General features: G+C 52.3%; 1 protein-coding gene across 17 annotated transcripts in view; it reads left to right on the top strand.

Moving 5' to 3' along the window:
* The window catches only part of MEGF11 (multiple EGF like domains 11), a 344701-nt gene that overhangs the window by 288613 nt on the left and 35304 nt on the right, over positions 1-20784 (top strand). The window lies entirely within an intron of this gene.

Here is a 20784-nt window from a genome sequence, read left to right as displayed (position 1 = left end):
GAAGTGTGGCTTTGCGTAGGGACTTTTGTGGGCAGGTTTGTCGTGGGTAGAACAAAACTCTGTCTGGTTCCTTCTTCCTCCTCCCTAGTGCAGGTGAAATTGAGTAAAAATGAATTCTAGTGACATCGTTTTTTTTCTTTTGAAGATATTATTTATTTATTTGACAGACAGGCAGAGAGGCAGACAGAGAGAGAGAGGAGGAAGCAGGCTCCCTGCTGAGCAGAGAGCCTGATGCAGGGCTCAATCCCAGGACCCTGGGATCACAACCTGAGCCAACCTGAGCCAAAGGCAGAGGCTTCAACCCACTGAGCCACCCCGGTGCCCCTCTAGTGACATCTTTGAAAGAGAAAGAAGTCAGTTCCTCTTGCGGGTCTCCTTTCTAATTTACCTTCATTGGTGTGAGCTCTGGCCATCGCTTCCACAGAAAAATGGAGTGCCCTCGGTTTTGGGCTTTGGGTAGGAGAGAATAGTTGGTTGGGATTAAAAATCTTACACAGTCAAGTGATCAGGAGATGGAAGCAGAATTGAACTGCCCACACCAGAGCCATTAGTGGGGCCTTCTGACCCTGGTCCCAGTTTCGCTACTGTGACTTTGGGCAGGTGGCTTTCTCTCTCAGGGTCCCAATTCCTTCATCTGTAAAGGATAAGTGTGCAGGGGAAATGAACACACTGGTTTCTAAGATGCTCCACAATGTGGACTCCATGGACCGAGTCAGGAAGCAGACCCTTATGGAGAAAATAAAGGGAAGTAGGAGCAAGGAGAGGATATGTGTGAGAGGTGAGAGAGAGAGAGAGAGAGAGAGTGTGTGTGTGTGTGTGTGTCTGTCTGTGTCTGTGTGTTTGCCAAAGGAAAGGTTGTATACATTGTATATGGGCCTAACGAGAGTCCCATGTTCCTTTTCCTCACCCCAACTGCCTGCCTGGTCATTGTTCCTCAATAGAAGGAAGAATTAGCCCCCTTCAAGGGCTAGAGAGGCCAGTGTCTGTGCGCCCACTGCCCCCAGGCCAGGGCTCCTGCAGGCTGGAGGCCAGCCCACTGCTTCTCTTCCTCCCATCTGGGATGCAAATGACTTCCTGCCCTTGAACTTTAGGAGACTTGGCACTTGCAGGAATCATCTCTTTGTGAAGTCCCACCTGCCTGGGGCTCAGGGCTAAGACAGATTGTAAGCCAAACTGCCCTGGTGAGACCCTGTGAATTCTCATCCATCTCCTCCTGCCCAGCCTCATTATACCTGGAAAGGCTCTTCTGGGGCCCTGTTGGGTGTTGAGCAGGAGCTGCTGGAGGTGATTACAGAACAGTCAATTGTTCTCATCCAGCGTGACTCATTCCTGCATGCACCAGACTCCAAGAGGGAACTCATTACTGTTGCCTTTACCCCAGCTTCTGAATGAATGCAACTTCCTGCAATTAGCGAGCTCTGGTCAGGGTCAGGGATTGAGGCGATCAGCAGGGCAGACTTGGCTGAGACCCTCCCTAGAATGCCTTGCCATCAATAATAATTAGCAGTGCCTTTATTTGCTAGTTAGTCTATAAATTTATGCAGCTGCCCTTTTCCTTGAAAGATATTTAGGATGAGCAGTTAATTAGTTAATTAAAAGAGCCCTTTTCTGAGTATTTGGAGACCTCGATCCTAGGCTCACTAACTTTGGCCATGTCCCCTCATTTTGCTTCGCCACAGTTTCCTCCTCTGTAAGATGGGAGTCACGTCCATCCTGCCTGCTATCAGATGTGAGTAGCAAACATGGCAATGGATATGAGGCCACATCCCCAGCTGGCCCCTCTCTCCAGAGCCTGTCCTGCCCACTGCTGTACAGGGAGGATGCCAGGATAGCTTTAGGAAAGCAGAGTCTCTGAGGGCTGGGAATGGGCCTCAGACTCAACAGAGATGCGAGGAACACTACTAGGTGCTCCAGAACCACCCCAGGGAGTCCAGTGACATGCCTGCTCCAGCCAGGTGGTCCCCAAACTCTGCAGAGACCATGAGAATATGGGGCAGGAGCAAGCCCCACTTGGCGTTCCAGGTGTGCTGGCCCTCACACTCTTTCTCCTTCTTTCCCAGAGCACTAGACATTTACTCTGCCAAGGACTTGGGGAGGGGCAGCTGGGGGTATGGAAAGGGCTAATCAGACACCCTTCTAGTCTTCAAAGAGCTTGTGCTTAGCAATAATCATATTCACACCCGTAGCAAACACTTAGAAGTCCTTGCTGCATGCCTCATCTCTGTCGCTCACAAGAGCGTGATGGAGGTGCGCTTTCATGTTCCTCAACTTGAAAATGAGCTGAAATTCAAACAGGATATGTGACTTTGCCCAGGATCACAAAGCCACTGAACTCTCACAGGTTAGATGATAGACTTTAATTGACAGGTCAACATGGAACCACACAAACCTGAGTTCAGATCCTTGCCCTCCAATCCCCACTCTGCCTGCTGGCAGGTCACTTACCCTGCCTAAGCCCAAGTTTCCTCATTTGTTAAGAGAAGACTTTGTCATGAGACTGAGAAGCTTCATACAGAAAGTTTGCCATTCAGGGCCTGGGACACAGTAAGCACCCAGTAAGATGGTAGTAATTATTGGTGCACTGTAAGAGTAGTAGGGAAATAGTGCTTCTTCTAAGCCCAGCACCCCTTCTGTCAAGGAGAGTGTCAAGATGAGCTATACCCAGGGGTTCTGTTGGAGCAAGCATGATTCAAACAGTCATGAATACTTACAAGTCCAAGCAGGTACACCCAGGCACCTATGGGTCACCCTGAACAGTCAGTCTCAGGAGACATTGTGGGGTGAGCACACCTGTCAGTGTTTGGGGAAATGGACATAGGGCTGGAGATAGGAATAAAGTCTAAGCATTGTATATGTTAGCTTGGCAACAACAGTGGAATCACGAGGCATGCTTTGCTAAATTGCATTGGGGCTGCTGGGTGGGGCAAAAGAATCCTGGACTGGAAGGTGGGAAACCAGGTTTCCAGCTCTGGTTCTGCTAACTTTCAGGACTTCCATTTCTTATCTGTAAAGTGATAATGATAGTCTCTATCCAACAGGAACAGGGTTATGGGCACCAGTCATTAAAATGGGAGGGCTTTATATTGGCAGTGGCATTGTGTCAGCACCTTGGACAGCAACCACGAGGCTCTGTTCCAAGTTTGCTCTGGTTCTCTTAGAACCTAGTCTCCTCACCCAGTCAGAACACCAGGGACAGCAGGGGCGGAGAAGGACAGAGTGAGGGTCCCATGGCTAGGGGCTCAGGCCAGCAGAGTCCTGTGTGTGTTCATGTGAAGGATAAGCCAGGACTTGAGGAGGGAAAAGCTGAACTGTGGTTGAAGGGACTAGGTGGAGCTGGCTCTCCACTTGGAAGCTGAAATCACATCATCCTTCTCCATGGCTTCTCATTACCCACCAAACAAAACTCAAACCCCATTCCTTTGTAACCTGACCTTAAAACTAGTTAATCCACCCTAACCACCTCCTGCTAAGTCCTGCCAAAAACCTGTCCTATGGCCACACATAACTCACATTTCCCCAAGCACAGTGTCTGCTTTGAGGCCCCTGCCTGTGCCTTTTCTCAGGCTTTTCCCTCCTCCTAGAATGTCCTCCCCATTGTCTTATCTTAGCTGAAGAAAATCATTCTCAGCCTTTCAGGGCTGAGATCAAAGGCTGCCTCTTCCATGAAGCCTTCCCTGAGTAGTCCTGTCTTCAGAATTAAGCCTTTCATCTCCTCTGTTCCCACAGCAAGTGGCTACGCTCAGAGTCTTTCTCCCTCCAACGCCGTACCCACTCTCCCAACTGCTTGCCTCCTGGTCCATGTTGGCCATATGACTATCTCACTCAGTATACTCACTTTGAAATCAACAAGATTTGGGGGAAGAGCAATGAATGCCCTGAAAGCAGAAGTTTTCAGAAGTGACCTTCATAGGAAGGAAGTTCACGGTATTTCTTGAGGGGCCATGCCACCAGGGTTGGCGCTTAAAAATACTTGTTGTCTTCTCTGCAGTTCAGATAAACAGGTTTTGGCAGTGGACTAGAACAGCTGTTCCCCAGCATCATCTCTGGGGGTTTTTGGGGGGTGAGCAGCAAATAATGTGAGCTTCTACCTTACGCAGTACTATGTAGTGGTTACTCAGAGACTCTGGAGCCAGATTCCTTCCCTTCAAATACCATCTTTGCTGCATACTAGCTGTGTGACCTTGGGCAAGATATTTTACCTCTCTGTGCCTTTGTTTTCTCATATAGGAAAGGGGAGTAATAATAAAGTCTGTTGGATTACTGGGCTGCTTAATTAGTATGTATAAGATTGCTAGAATACCTGGCAGATTCATATTCTTCCAGCAAGAGTGAGCTTATCACCATCATCATCATCATTATTATTGGCGGTGCTGCCACTGCTGTTGTTGTTTACCCCATGGGGCCCCTACCTAAAGAGACTCACTGGTCCTGGCGCAAAGGCCTTCTTTGGGGGTACAAGGAGAAAAGGAAGCAAGAGGAAGAGAGTAGAGTTAGTTGAAACTTCCTTCTGGTTGGGAGCAGCAGAGTTGACGGGGGCTCTTGGGTTCCCAAGGGCAGCCACAGAACAGAAAATAGACTTTCTCATCATTGGAGGGGGCGGGGGAGAAGGCCAGCTTCTCAGCTCCTCCACACGCCTCTGCTGACCAGCTTTCCTTAATTAAGGCCACACCTAGGTGTCCAGGCTGATGGAGCGTCCTCTGCTGCTCTTGGACTAATTGCTGCCACCTTGGCACCTGCAGCAAGTGGCCTGTGAGGTCGCCAGAGCAGCAGAGCCTGGATTTCCGGGACCTCCTCCCTGCGTAGAACCGTGTGGCTGGGAGATAAGGGACCCTCTGGCCATTGCTCAGCACAGATGCTCCCTTTCGGCTCTGGCTACAATGGGTACGGCGAGCCTGGGAGGCGGGAGAGAGAAGCTCGGTGTCCCCACCCATGGGAATCGGGGCCTATATTTCTCCCCTGGATGACAGAATTTCTATTACCTTAAAGGGCTCATCTATTTATGCTGCAATTTTTTGAAGCCCTGTCTGCTGTTATTGAACCCTGCGTGCTGGCGAGGGGAGCGGGCACTCCATCACCCAAATGAACAAACTCGTTTCCACATTTTTCTCCCTTTCCTCTCTGCTGTCGGTAGGTCAGTCGCAAACCTCAGCTGGTCGGGCCAGGGAAGGCAGGACAAGGGTGAGAGTTATGAAAATCCAGATCAGTGAAGCAGTGATTGAATTTTCCTCCAAGGTTTCTGACGTCCTTTAAGATGTCACTCTCCCCCAACCCCCACCCCAGAGCTGGACAAAATGCGTGCCTGGAAGTCAGGAGGGAGGACAGCTGCGGGGCCAGAAGAGAAACGGGGACTGGGGAAGTACAGCCAGGCGTCATGTATAGAATGTGTGTGTTTCCTGTTCTGATTGTTTTGTTCTTTTTCAAACCCGAGGTCTGCAGGCTAGTAGCCCTACGCTTTCCATGCCCCGTCCCGCCTCCTGCCATTGACTAGCTTTCTAATTATAATAAAAGATTTTCTGGCTGCTGCACTAGAGATGAGGAATTCACCCTCCAGCTGCCCTGCCCGTGTGAACAGAGGAGCACCAATAGTGCAAACGAGCAGAAGTGATTGAAAAATACAAATACACATACGTGCCCCATTCCAGCACTCCTATCCTATGTCCTCGCCTGCCGGGTGGCCTTGGCCCAGTTACTTATGCTTCTCAAACCTTGGTTGTTCATCTACAAAATGGGGTAAATAACAGTACCGTGTTCTAGGGTTCTTAAGATTGAATTAGGTAAATATATATAATGTTTCAAGCCAAGGCTGGCATGTAGCAAATGCTCAATAAATGATTGTGGAGGTCCCTGACAGAGTTGTGTAGGGATGGTGCACAAGAGGTTAAGGCATGGACTTTGCGGTCAGACCAGCCTGGATTGGAATCCCATGTCTGTCCCTCAGATGTGTGTACTTGGGTAATGTACTCAGCCCCTCTGAGTACCTCCTTTTCCTGAGTTTGCTGTCCCCAGAGCAGATATCTATGGATTTTTCCCAGGGCAGAGAGGGATGGGGCTGGGGGAACGATCACCAGAGTGTTAAATCATGTTGGCAATTAATCCACAGAGCAAAGTAAGGAAAATTGGGTTTATGTCACTAAGGCAGAGTCCAGCCTTCCCGCTCTGGGACCCCGTGGTTTGTGGCTTTATTAGGGAAAACTGCTGACTCTTCTGTTCCAGAAACATAACACCACCATGTCACGCCATCCTCTCGCTGCCATGCTCCTCACGTCTTTAACAGTGCCCTTGTTATTGGGGTCTGGAGCTGGGGCTTTGGTCCAGGCCTGGAGCCTGGAGCTCTCTGCAGGCAGGCAGAAGAGGGTGTGGGAGCTGAGGCATCCATGCTTAGAGCTGCTGCTGTGTTCTTTTTGTCCAAGTCTCTGGAGTCGATGGGATTTCTGCCTCTGCCAACTCCAGGGTCCACCACCCCACAGATTCAGGAGGGTGGGGCTGGGCCATCATCAGAGGAGCTGACCTGAAGGGTCTGGAGGAAGCTGACAAACGGGGTGTGAAAGCCCACCCTTGGAGCACCGGGGGACTGTGGCAGTCCCCCTCCTCTTTGTTACTTTGTGTAATCCTCACAACTGCCCTGCAGGTTCGGGCTGTCAGGATCCCCAGTTTGCAGATGAGGAAACCTGGGCTCAGAGAGATGAAGTGCCCTTCCCTGGTTAGTAAGTGGCCACCAGGAGCTGAGCCTGTACCTGTCTGAACCCAGAGCCTGCAGTTTGAGCCACAAACCTAAACCATCTGGAAAGGAGAGGGTTGTGGGTCTGTAGGAAATAAGCAGCTTGGAGACACTCTCAGGGCTTTTCTGAGGAAGGGGACAGTCCCCGCAATCTCATTTCTCAGTGGGAGCCTAGTGCCCTCCCTTGCTTTGTCTTTGAGGAGAGGTCGGCTGGGACCCTCAGTCTCCCTCCCTGCTTTGGGGTGGCCCGTCTCAGCTTTACCCGGCCACCTCACACCTGGGCTTGTTAGGCTCACAGCTCTCACATGAGGTAAGCAGGGTGAGAATCGTTAGCTTTGTGGCACAGACGAGGAAACTAGGAAACCGAAGTTCAGAGCGGTTAAAGTCTTGTCCAGGGTATCATGATTTGTGAAGACATCAAGCTGGGCCTCGAACCCAAGACTTATGGCTCCAAGGCCCTGCTTGCCTCAGGATGGCTGTGTGGGGAGGGGAGGTCAGTACTGAGGAGAAGGCCAGCCAGGAGGCCGAACTGGGCTCCAACCCTGCCTCCGTTGCCACCTCGTTATTTGACCAAGTCACCTCACCTCTCTGTGCCTTAACTTCATCCTCTATAAAGATAGGTGTTCCCTGTCTTCTGGGGCGGATTTAAAGCTGAAATGAAACACTTCTGGGAAGGACTGGAAGAAGGGCCAAGGTGTGTGCACGTGGAGGCTTGAGGGGGAGCAATGGGCCCTAGGCCCGCAGACTGACCCCCCTCGCCAAGCTGGCAGGTCTGGAATAAAGGATGAACCCACTCCCCTCCAGCTGCCCCTGCCCTCCAGCTCCAAGACCCTGCCTAGCCATCTCCCCACTTAGTCATTAGCACCAATAATCCCATCTGTGGGAGTAATTATGCACCCCGGGAGGGGAAGGGATTCCTGCCAGAAGATGTGATTGGTCTGGGTAATGAAAGATGTTGCAGAAAAAGGCCACGAATAAATTACTTCACGGTGGGGTTAGCTAATAGGAAACTAACAATGGGGGTAAATGCACACACACACACACACACACACAAAAACCCTCAAAATTTTTTTCCAAAAACTAAATAATTGTACCCTATCCTCAGAGTTCTGAGGAAGGGTGTGAATCCCTAAGACTGGCACAGGGGAGCTAGGAAGGGGCACTCCAGCCTTCAGGCCCAGGTGCCCCAGATGAGCAGGGCTGGAGGGAATGTGAGGGAGAGAGAGGGAGCAGAGCAGGCAGGGCCTTGTGTGCCAGAGTGGGGTCCTGTGCTGAATTCAGCAGGCAAGAGGGAGCCCCTGAGCAGGGGCATGACAAAACAGTGCTGCACTTGACCTCCATACCTCGTGTGTGGAGAGGGGGATGTCATTGTCTGAGAACTCCGCATATAGTACGTGCTTGTTAGTTGCGGGTTCCCATTTCTCCCCACAGTTCTTAGGTAGAGGCTTCTGGGCTCAGTGGGGAGAGCATGGGCTTTGAGCTGGGGGAACCCAACTTTGAAGCTCACCAACTGGGTGAGGGGAAACAGGGCAGGCACCATGAACATGGCCCAGTGCAGGAAACTCTCAGTATCTCTCCTCACCTCTGCCGTGGCCAGGGCTCTTGGGAACCATGTGTAATAATCAAAATGCCTAAAGCATTACGGCACTTCCTCAGAGCCAGGCCTGTTCTGAGAAGTTTACATGGGTCAACTTATTTAATCTTCAGCACTGCCCTTGGAGGAAAGTTCTACATCCCCATTTTATAGATAGGAAAACTGAGGCACAGAGAGGTTAATAACTTGCCTCAAGTTTGTCAGTTATCCCCCGTTAAAACTGGAAAAAATAAAATGCCCAAGGTCCCCTTGGAACCTCTATGCCCTGCTTTTTCTGTAGGCAAACCCCAAAGGATCCTTACTGGCTCCCCAGCCCCCTCCTCCAGGATAAATCCTTAACCATGAGCATGGGGGTGCTCTAGCCAAGAGAGCCAAAATTGAAAGTAGCCTCAAACAGGAGCATGATCAGGCATCCATCAAGTAGTTCAGGGGAAGGGTCAGCTTGCCCGGTGGTGGTGTGGCTGGAGGGCCCAGTCCCCACCAGGACCCCCGTCCGCATGGCAGTTCTAATGGAGTTTTAGAACGTAAGTGAGATTCAGTGGGGTAGAGTTCACAGCCGATGACCCAGAATTCTTGAGGCGTCTTTGGTGCAAAATGGTGGCTTATTGGAGCACAAGGGCAGGACAGTTTGGGCAGAAAGAGCTGCAGGCCTAGGGTTGTGAGGGTTGGCTGGTTATATACTGCCACAAAGGGGGAGGTTAGGAAAAGGGAGGGTTTGAAAGGACTTTCATATGCTAAGAGGACCTACAGGATATCTAAGGCCTTGCCATTGTCAAGTTAAGGTTGTTTTTCCTTTCAGTAAGGCCTTAACAGTAAGATAGTTGAGAGCTTCCTGGAGGAATGTCACAGTCCTGCTATCACCCATCCTTGTCAATGAGCTTTAGGTTTAGAAGAAATTTAACTTTACTGACACTTCCCTGTGCCTCAGCCTCCCTCAATTTTATGCAGGGGAAGGTGATGTTAGGGCTTCAAGAACGGAGTTATGGGTCTTTGGAAGTTAGTCTATTAATAAGAAATCCTCTTCCTTGTAAATCACTAGGACATTTGTAAACCGAGAGAGACTCAGGTCTTGCAGGATTGTGATCTCTACAAGTTCACTGTTTGTTTTTCCTTTAGGGCAGCCAGAAGTGCCTGAGGAATGTCACATATGTCCCATGGTGGGGGGAGGGGTCAGCCTCTGCTTTGTCCTCAGCTTGCCTTCTGTTCCCTCATCAGTTCTGCCACTGCCTAGCCGTCATCTCATGTGTTCTCCTACGGTGTTCTCCTACCGTGTTCTCATGTGCTCTCATGGGGTGAGGTGGCACTGCCGCCATGTCATACACAAGGAAACAGGCTCAGAATGGTTAACACAGTTCAGAGTCTTGGCCTTGACCATGTCCAGCCCGGTGCAGAGCCGGACGCCAGGCAGATGCTGCCAGGACGGGCCACTCCTGTCCCATCTCCCTCTGAGGCCTTGCTCCCCTCTTTTCCCTGGCCTGCAGCTCCAGACAGGCCCTGCCCCAGTCTGGAAACCACCTCGTCCCTTTGATGAAGTCCCAGAACCTAAGTCAGGTTCGGTGGGGTGAGGAGGTTCGGAGCCGACGACTAAAGAAAGAATTCTTAAGACGTCGTTGGTGCAAAAGGTGATTTATTAGAGCACGGGGACAGGGCCCGTGGGCAGGCAGAGATGCGGCCGCCCCGGGTTGTGAGGAGTGGCTGGTTATATACACAGGAGTTGGGTAGGTGAGGACAAAGGGGTGTTCAGAAGGGCTATTGGGGCAAAGAATACTATCAGGATATTGAAGGCTTAGTTGCTATCAAGTAAAGACAATTGGAAGTCTGGTGGAATGTTACACTCCTGCTATCAAGCATCCTTGTTAATGAGATTTAGGTTTAGAAGAAATTTAACTTTATTTACTTTTCCTTCTACCTCCGCCTCCAGTTTTTTATGGAGGGGAGGGTGACATTAGGGCTTGAGGAACTGAGTTCTGTGTCTTTGGAAATTGGGCTATTGATAAGGTAACTTCTTTGTTGTAATCTCAAGGAAATTTGCAAACCAAGGGAGACTCCTGTCTTACAGGATTGCGATCTCAGCAAGTTAACTATTTATCATTTTATGGCAGTCAGGGGTGCCTGAGGAATGCTACACACATGGAGGGGAACAGATGAAGGGGGGGGTGCAAGGCGCCAGCTTTTGCTTTGTCCTCAGCCGGCCTCCTGCTCCCTCATCACCTTCCTCCAGGGAGGCCAGATCTGCTCTAAGGTCCCTTCAAACCTGCCTCACCGAGGCCTCGGGGTCTTAAGGGGGGAGCATGTTCCAGGCCCACATTCTGTGTCATGAAGCGTTCTATGAGAAGTTGGCTGAGAAACCTCAGAGAGACTGAAAAACCCCTAGGGCACCAGCTTTAGAAGGATGCAGAGAAGCTGTGCTTGGAGGATTCAAGGGGAGTTGGTGTGGGCCGTAGGGGCAGCCTCTTCTCCTCCACTCCACTTCTGTTCCCCAGGAAAAGCCTCTCAGGTCTCAACTGCTGGGCTTTTTTTGTAGTCAGTTCTAGACTTTTTCTTTAATGACTGAGCCCACAATCAGTAAGCCACTGCATTTCCCTGAGTCTGGGTTCTCAGCCTCTCTTAACAAGAAAGAAGTGGTCTAGACTCCTACCTTCCAGGGAGGGGCTTCCTAAAACAGGCTGGAACCTTGGGTCACTTACTTCCTCTCAGACCCACCTTTGCCTTTAGGGCAAAGGGTGAAGTCTGGCCCTCGAGTCCTTTCTGGCTGCGCCGGTCTGACTTCCAGGCTCCTGTCCCACCTTGGCTCCTCAGCCACAGCGCTCCAGTAGATCCTAACAGATTGACTTAAGCTGGACCTCCACTCAGCCATGCTCGGCCCTGCCAGAAGGCCTTTGTTCCAGCTACCGCTTCCCTGGAATGCCGTTGCTGTCTGTCTTCCTGGCCAGAGCCTGCCCCTGCAGTATCAGGGCTCAGCTCTCTTGCCTTCTCCTCCTTGGGCAGACTTCTTGCTTTCTTCCCACTGGGACATAAACTCTCCATAGTACAGTGGCCCGTCCGCTCTGGTGGCACACTGTAGATGTCTCTGTCTTCCCTATTGCACAGCTGCTGGGGAGGGCTGTCTGATTCCTCCCTGTGTCCCTGCCCTTCCACTCCCCACCAACCTTCCTAATTCAGGTCCCTGCCAGGCCTGGCCCAGTCTCCAGCACTGGGTCAGATCAGTAACTAGTCATTGACTAAGTGCACAAGTAGTTTAGAAGCAGCCCCTAAATCATGCCACGTTTTGCGTGGACCTTGGTCAACACACCCCATCAGTGTCTGTCTCCCATAATCTGGTACTCGCAACATTGTCGCTGTCGCTGTACTGAGACTTGGGGCACATACCACCCAGCCTCAGAGGATCCGGGTTGCGCAATCCACACGCACGCACCCCTCGTCTGTGCAGTCCCCTCATGTTGACCACGCATGTCCGCACCATACACAGCACGCTCAGAGCTACCACATACAAAATCACCCTTGGGGCTCTGTGGCCAGGCTCAGCCTGGATGTCTGATGCACCCATGCTTAGCTGACCCAGAGGCCCTCACACCTGACTTGCAGGCTGCATGGGCCCCACCCGGAGGCCTTGAGAAGCTACCATCCAGATCAAGACCCCAGGACGATAGGCGTAAATCCTCTCTCCAACCTGCTCTGCACCACCTGCAATGCATGTATGCATCTAGTATATGTGGAACGCACATGTACTGTTCATGTGACATGCATCATGAGTGTATACTACTGCTCATGCACACGCGTACACGCGCACACAGGCACACGTGCGCACACACACACACACAGTTCTCACCAGAAACAGGATGCAGAACATCTGGAAGTAGGGAGGTGGCCCTCTCATGCCAGTGTCATCTTGTTCTCCTGTCCCACTCCGTGTTCTGCAAACCCTCTCCTCTGTGCTCATGAGGATCTCCCCTAATGCCCCACAGTAGGCTCTCCCAGCAGGGAAGAAACAGGGTTTTCCTGGCACTTTTTGAAACCACTAAGGAAATCGTGAAACCTTGTTTAAAGCGATTGGGGCTGTAGGCCATCGGTGCTTGCCCAGGACCTCTCGAAGATTTGGGTTCAGCCTTGGCAGGGGAGCCTTTTCCTGTCCTTGGAAGGCCGATGGCAGAGACCCTGATCCTCTATGGCCGGAATCCTCCCCACCCCCAGTCCCTCAGGGAGCATATGAGCTGGCCTGGGTGCAGGGGGCAGGGCAGGGAGAGGGGGTTGAGGCCTAGAGTGGGGAGAGTGAAGCTGCCTTAGGAGGTGAGACTTACAGAGGCTGAGGCCCTCCGTGTGTGCCATGCTGATAGCGTGCCTGGTCACCAGCAGTGGTGTGCCATTGTCTTCACTGTACCCAGTGCCCTTTCAGAGGGTATGTGTTATCTGCTGGTTGCTGGCACCTGCCCCAGGCTCTTGCACGCTCACATGGCCTGTTATTCTACCATCTTAGCTTTATTCCTTTAAGTTCTAAAGGCCTTCGGGCTTTAGGGGTCTCCTGACATAAGATACAAATGCCCTTTAAGACTGATCACCAGAAGCCCCTGGTAGCTATTTCTGCCTCCACCAGCAAGACATCCAACACCTAACGTGTAGGAAGCCACTTAGTATAGGGTATGGCATACGAGAGGTGCTCAGGACATTGGGGTCCCCAGCATTGCTGGCCTGTCTGCCATCAAGGCGGCCGGAGGGGAGAGCTTGGTCTGTGGAGTAGGTGGGGCCCTTTCTCCCAGCGACTTAGGGCAGGGTGACCCCTCCAGCCTCGGTTTGGCCTCTCTTTAGGGTGGGTCTTTCTCTAGGATGGTAATTCCTTCCTTGCAGGGCTATGATAAGAACAGAAGGGGACAGAGGGCAGTAGTCACAGGCTGGCACCAAGGGAGCAGCCCCAGGGGAGCAGTCTGTCCTAAGCCCTGTGGGTCCCCGCTGTCTGTAGGGGTGCAGGGCCATGGACAGTGGTGAGGACCAGAGTCCCGCCCATACCTGCTCCCCTCTGCAGGGGATGCCCACAGTGCATGCAAGAATGCCACAGGGACCTTAGAGCTGGGGGTCGCCCAGCAAGATGCAAAGACCTCTGACCAGTGCTCAGTAAGCCCTCACTAGCCTGTGATGCCTTCTCTGAGCTCAGAGAGGACTCTCGGCCTTACGGATGGGACGAGGGCAGCAACGCGGAGCAGAAGGGAAACTTTGTCTTACCAAGACAGCAGCTGAATCTCCAGGAGGACCCCTGTCTTACAGCCAGTAAGTGGCCTGGCTTTCACTTGAGCCCAGATGTCCTCCCTTGACCACACTCACTACCTCTCAGGTCTCCCTGAAATACCTTGGTATCTGTTTTGGAACTGTTAGAAGGTGTCTGTGCTCCTCCAGAGAAGACTCCCTGAGTGGTCAGAGTTAGATAGCCTATTTGTGCAGAATAGAAAAAGGCATCCCTTTCTCAAGACGTTCTATGGACATCTACTGGAAAATCGATGTCACATATACCTAAACTGCAATGGTGGTCATGTGAATGGCCCCTGTAGAGTTGGGCAGTGCTTTGCCTGCCCAACTGTACAGAGCCACCTCAGGTTGCTGACCGTTCATTTAGGATGGACAGAAAGAGATGGCTTCCAGGCCTAATCTTCAGCCCTCTTCCACCCATTCCCCCTTGGGAGCCAGCCAGAATGACCCTGGGCATTCCCCCCTCAGCTTGGGGAGGTGGGGATGGGAATGGATGTGACGAGTGGCTTCTAGCCTTCTCTCCCTCTCATCTCTCTGACCCTCTGCTCTTCATGCCTTATGCAGAGTTTCTTTTCCCCAACATGCATCCGCTGTCAGTTGCTGCTTTATCAGTGGCACGCTAATTAGGTCCAGTGAGGTTTCTCTGCTTTGGAGAGGCCTCTGCAGTTGGCGTTCGGTCCAAGCTGTTCTCTCTCTGCCTTGTGGACCATGTGTCATTCTTCCTCCCTGGAAAATCATAAATGAGGCTCCCTCTCCGGGACTCGCACTGCCTGAGCCTGGGAGCTGGGAGTGGAGATCACTGAGAAGGGTGGGCAGGGGGAGAGCTAGCAGCCCAGGGCTGGCACTCTGCTTGGCAAGGAGTGGAGCCCTGCGTGGAGGGGGCTTTGTAAAGAATAGTCCGCGTGTGCGTGGCTGGTAGGGACATGAGGTTGGACACCCAAGATCAACCTGAACCTTCAGGGTTAGTAGAGGAGAGAGGAACAGGAGCAGCCAGTAAAGGTCTGTGAGCTAAATGAATGGGATGCATGAGGCCTCGTCACCATGAGCCAGTGCTCACTTACACCCACGTGTAAGCCTCGCTTATACCACATATTCTGACCCGAGGTGCAGGGCCCTCTCTTACCTAAGCCGTCCATACTTGTCCAACAAGAAGACAGGTGGGGCAGGGTGGCTTCCCTGGCTGGCTGTTCCAGAGTCCTCTCTGTCTAGCTCCCATAGGCTGGCAGGAGATGCCCGCCAGCCCAGCCTGGATCTAGAGAATCCAGTTCCACTCTGTTCACCCTGCCTCCTACCCACATATTTAAGGGGGACCCAGGAAGGAACTTGCAACATTGCCTCCCTCTTTTGTGAGAGGGAGGGTCCACCACCTCCCATTCCCCTCCTCCTCCCACTCCAAAAACTACTCATTAACCTCTGGCCCCTTGCAAGGAAAATGGATGGTCCACACAAGAAGCCCAGCTGCTGATTAATTTTCCCAAACAGGGCCAAACTACAAAGCAGCATATTGCAGGGGAGAAAATTCAATAAATAGCATTTGAAACAAATTTAATAGAACATATAGCTCATTACCCACTGGGGTCTGGGCCTCTGCTGCCATGTCATGCAGTAAGGCAGGTGGACAGGTGGGGGAGATTTGCATCTCTTTAGCAGGACCAGCTCCAGGGGTTCCATTCTGGCAGTAACTCTTTCAAATCAAGTTCAAGATGTTAATAGCCAATGCTGCATCTATAATTAACGGGCCTTTGGATGGGAAGAAGCGCTCACATCCATCGTCCATTCACAGAGTGGAGACGCTGAGCAGGACTGGTAGGCTTTCCTCTAGCAGAAGTTGGAACCTGGGGAACCCCTCCCTGAGTGAGGGCTCCTCTCTTCCAGGGGCTGCAGGGTGTGAGCTGTGTGAGGGATGTAAGGATACTCGGGCATCAACTTCCGGGTGCTGAGAAAGGCCCAAAGCATCTGGGCTTCAGCAGGCAGCCCTTCCTCAAGGTCAGGGCCATGTCTCGTGGACGTTGTATGCTTTGGTGGTGAGTGTGCTGTCCATCCATATGAACAGGGGCAGCGTAGGCTCTCTGAGAGTTTGAGTCCAGCTAGGCTGTTAAGACCCCGTGCTTGAAATGAGAGCCAAGAGATTCAGGTTCCAAGCTCCTCCCTGCTTGGCATTGGCCGTATGGCCTTGGGCAAGACACTTCCCCTCTCTTAGCCTCAGTTTCCTTACCTCTAAAACAAGGCACCTGGAGCAAGTGATTCTCAAAGTCCTTCCAGCTCTGGTACAATGGGCTGTTCCCCGCCCCCACCCATGTTATGGATGGTACGTGGCCAGGCCCAGGCCATGCATTAGCAGAGGAGGTGGTCACCTAGCTGGTGTGATTGGTAGAGCCCCACGGGGACTCCCCAAACCTGGGCCTCCATTTCTATTGTTCCTCCCTTCTTCGGGCTGAAACCCCTCCTGCAGGCGAGAAAATGTTCAGAGAGTCCAAGCTGGAGGGCCCTTAGAGACAACCCAGCCAGTGGTTCCCAGCTAGTGCCTTGCAAAAAGGCTGTAGCAGGTGGGCAAGAGAGGTTTTGGACATTTCCCAGAGCCGGCAGGCAGCCTTCCCTCACCTGGGATGAAGCAAACTCAAACACCAAGGTTTTTCTTTTGCTTTTAATTAGAATTAAATTAACTCTCTGTTACCGGTCAGGTGAGCGCATGTTCATCAGAAGCTCTGATTGGTTGTAGGTGACATCACTGGGATTTCTAGGTCATGGTTGGTGGACAAGATGCTGCCACCAGAGTCACACGGCATGTGGTCACTGCCAAATTGTACCTGTTCGCTACGTGACTGGCCGTAGACCCCAGCACAGACTATCAGCAGCGTCTTTCAGACTGATAGGGCTTTGTAGAGGGCTTTCCCTTTTCACAAGAGGCCCCCGGAGAGGCCCAGAGTCAGTGTGGTAGCATGGGACTGAGCCTTAGACCAGACAATATTCCGCTTCCTGTGTGTGATGCTCACAGGGGTCCTTGGTGGTAAAAAGTTGGGGAGACAAATTGATTTTAATAACCGCATATAATCAAATATTCCTATTTGTGTATTGTGCAAGGTCTGTGTATTGTGCGGCATGACCCCAAGTCCATCAGAAAGGAACCCTGTCTTCACAGCAGTGAGTGATGTGCTGGATGGAGATCTTGGGGAAAAGCCTTGGTACAGGGCCTGAGGCACTCCTTGCTGAAGGAGTTAGGGTGCCAGTGCTAAGCTATGTGAGGCACGGTGGGGGCGGGGGGGCGCCAGATGCAAACTCCCCAACTTCACCTCTGATGTGAGCTCACAAGCCGGGCTCTTGTCCTGTCCTTTTCCCAGGATTGTGAAAAGATCAATAGATGTGAATTCAGGGCTGGTCTGAGCCAGGGCTGGGGGGCAGGGAGCAGACAGGGTGTGGTCCCGAAGCCCGTCCCCAAAGGAGGACTGGCCTGCGGATCTCAGTTCATGGCCCTCTGCCTTACAGTCTTCTTTTCACACAGGCCCTGGGCTTGATCATCTCTGCCATCCTGTTCAGCTCAGAGGGTGTTGTCTCCTTGAGCAGATGCCCTGGAGGCCAGCAAGTTAATTTTCCACCTGGGCTTCTCCTGCTCAGCCTGGCCAGGCAGGGTTTGGGCAGAGAATGGCAGGATCTGGCCTGGCTTTCCCTTTTCACAAGAGGCCCCCAGAGAGGCCCAGGGTCAGTGTGGTAGCATGGGATTGAGCCTTAGACCAGACAATATTCCGCTTCCTGTGTGTGACGGGAGCCATGGAACCTGGGCCGGCCGGGGCCCCTCAGCCATGTGTGCTACACTGTAGAATACCAGTGCTCTGTGCCTGTACTGAGCTAACCCAGACAGGTAAGATCCCTGTTCTCATGAAACTTCTAGTCTAACTAAGGGAGGAGACAGCAAATCTGTGGACAGCTCAGACACATCTGGACGCAGGCAAGCGTGTGCTTGTGTGGATACTGCCTGGGACCTGCCCCAGGGCAGAGAGTGTCAGAATCCTGGGTGGCCCTGGAACCCACTACCAGAGCTGGCTCAGGGCTGGCCCCATGCAGCAAACATTCGTTGAATTGCCTGGCAGGAGAGAGAAAGCATATGGAAAGTGCCCAGGCCTTCTGGTTGTCCACAGAAGCCAGCATGTACGCACAAATGTCTCATTTCGATTCAACAACATTTATTGAGGGCCCATTACGTACCAGCAAGGTCTCAAGCCCTGAGAATCTCGACATGCATAAAACCAGATCCCTGTCTCCCTGAGCTCCCAGCCCAGGGCAGAGGCAGGCACAGGAGCCAATCAGGACCCCCAGTGTGCTCAGACGGGAGTGACTATGTATGCACCCATTCCTACCACGGCAGGACTGGGGAGGGAATACAGCCGGGGCTGGGGGAGTGGGGAAGATGAGGAAGGAGTCACAAATTTCTACTCAAATCCACCCAGGCAGGTAAACAGATAACCCCAGACCCACACACATATGCATACATGTATACCTGCACACGTGCACACATACACTCTCTTAGGTGTATACACTGACTACCTAAGCATGTGTAGACACAAATACTAACTGTGTAGACTCAGACGCCTCACAAGCCATCATGATTAAAACCTGCTAGTGGTTCCCCAATCTGGGGAGGTGTGCGGGTGAGAGGATGGCTTGTGTGTTGGGAGCGGGTACTTAGGGCACCTTGGGAATCACTCCAGCTGGGCCAGGGGATTCCTGGAGGTGGGCAGAGCTGGTAGTCTAAATCTGATAAGTGAGGCTGGCTATTGGCTTGCTCTGAATGTCAATCACCGGAGACAGCCAATCAGCTGCAGATAAGGCCTGACACTCAGCTCAGTGGCCAGAAGTAGGGAATTGGATGAGGAGTTTACCTATCAGTACTGGTGCTCCTTGAGGAGCTCGAACCAGGTAGGAGGGTGGACAGGACAGCAGGGTGGAAGAAGGGGAGTACTGGGAGTTAGCTGTGGCACACTCACAACCCTTCACCTTAGAAACTGCTCGATTCCCTATTTGGACTTTTTGCTATTGGGAGCTATCAAATGGAAAGTGTTTGGAGGAGCTCCTGGCACACAGTAGCCTCTCAGTGAGCAGTTATTCTGTCCCCCAAGACCATGCCCCTGGTGTGTGCCTGTTCCAGCTGTGAGGAGGGGAACCTGGGCACCAGTCTGTAGGAGGTAGCAGAAGGTGAACCTGGAGGCACAAAGCTAGGATTCCTGCTCCCAGAGAGCACCAGCCCTCCTCCACTGCCCAGGGCCCAGCGTTGTTCATCGAGTGAAAGATGGCTCCCTCCTTCAGAGCTGCCTTCTGCCAAAACCTTGCAGGGTTTTGTGCATTCCTTCCATAAGCGATATTTCTTTGCAGTAATAATAGCTTTTGCAGCACTTCCTGCCTGCCAGGCACGGTTCTCTCCACTTCAGATAAAACTCAACAATCGTGCAAGGTAGGGACGTTATTTTTCGCATTTTACGGATGCAGGAGCTGAGTCCCAGAGTGGTTTAGTAAAGTGTGCAAGGTCATGCAGTGAGTAGGTGGCGGATGCAGGATGACCCCAGAGTCCCTTCTCTAACCATGGGGCTCGGCCACCTTTCTAGAAGGAAGATCTGATTCTTTCTCCTCCTTCGCTGCCTTCCTCTTTCTCCTTACAAATGCCCCAGGGGTGCTCTGGATAAGTCACTGAGTCTCGGCTTCCTTCTCTGGGAAGGAGAAAGTCCTCTCAGCCTGGTGACCTCAAGCAGTCGGTATCCCTGCATGGGTTTCGCTGGGAGGAAATGGTGCCCTGGTGTGGCATTTGCGGGGTGGGGGCAGATATTCCAGGCTGGGCACTCTGCATCTTGTCCCTTGGAGCAGGGCCAGGATGGAGAGTCCTCTCTGAGCCTCATCAGCAGACCCGCAGCTGGGCTCACAGGCCCCTAGAGACCCCCTGGGAGGAATGGGGCTGGAGACACTAATAAGGAGACCAGGAGAGAAACCCCTCTCCTCGGAAGGAAATTGATGCAGAGAAACTCATAAGCTGGGCATGCAATTTGCATGTGGGCCAAGGCCCTCAGAGCTTAAATACATTCCTAGGGGCTATTTATAGTCTGGGGAAAATTAGAGTTTTCTGGGTAATGGGAGTGCTACAGACTCTAGCTGGTCAGGGCCTTCCAGGGACTGGCAGAGAATAGAGTGGAAACCATGGAGCCTTCTGGGGAAGGACTCCAACTCCTAGTGACCACACAGAGCAGACAGCCCCAAAGTGGGCTCCTGAGGTCGGGAAGGCATGTCTTGGGGGGCTCAGGGAAGAACGCCCCAACCCCATTACCTGGCATTCTAGGCTCCTAACTCCCCTTTAAATATCCCCCTCACCTCTACCCACACAAACTCCTCCCCCAGCCACCCTGAGAGCATTCTCCGCTCTCCCACTCCTCTGCACTCTTGTCACACTCTTCCCACCTGGACTGCCTTTACCTCACTCTTCTCTGGTAAACTGAATGCTCCTACCCCTCAAGGCCACTGACGTCCCATTCCTGGTCCCCACTGCCCCGTCCCTTGCCCCCACTCTGAACCTTTCACTGGAACCAGTTGCCTACCCACAGAGGTCTGGTGTAGTGGACACCATAGTGTGCCCCTGACATTCACGCTTTGGGCCTGAGGCACCCCTCCTTTCCCAGCTTCAGGAAACAGGGGTTCCTAGCTTCGTCCTCCTCCAGAAGCTGCCCTCAGTCAGAGGGGCCGATTCATACAAAACCATGCCTCCTTCCTGGGGCAGTAGATAACCAGTTCTTAGGTGGGGGCTAGAAAGGTCCCCCCTCTCCTTTTCCACTGGTTGGATGATTCCAAGGGCCATCCCAGCTTCAGAGCTTCCTGGCGGATCCGCAAAAGCCACTGTCGTAACCACACCTCGGTGCAGGTTCCCCCTCAGCCCCTGTCCTATCCTGCCTCCCTTGCCCCTCATGGGGGCCGTTCTCAAGAGCTTACTAATCTCCACCTTGGAGAATGCTTTCTGGGCAAGCCGGTTTCTGACAACTGGTGACAGAATGGCTAAGCCACTAGCCCGGGTGCCAGTAGAGATAACCGTTCTTAGTGCCCTGACCTGGGCCGAGTTACCTAAGTTCTCCATGGGATCTCTTTATCCATAAAATGGGAATAATACTGAGGCACTGATTTCCGGTGAGTCTTGTGAGGATTAAACGTGATGATGTACACATGTGCCTGATATTAAGAAAGCGTTCAGTGGACGCTAACTATGACTGTC

Source organism: Mustela erminea, chromosome 5, assembly GCF_009829155.1.
Source record: "Mustela erminea isolate mMusErm1 chromosome 5, mMusErm1.Pri, whole genome shotgun sequence".
In the NCBI taxonomy this organism is placed as follows: Eukaryota; Metazoa; Chordata; class Mammalia; order Carnivora; family Mustelidae; genus Mustela; species Mustela erminea.
The sequence above is the reverse complement of the archived record's forward strand: the minus strand, read 5'-3'. Positions and strand labels throughout refer to the sequence as shown.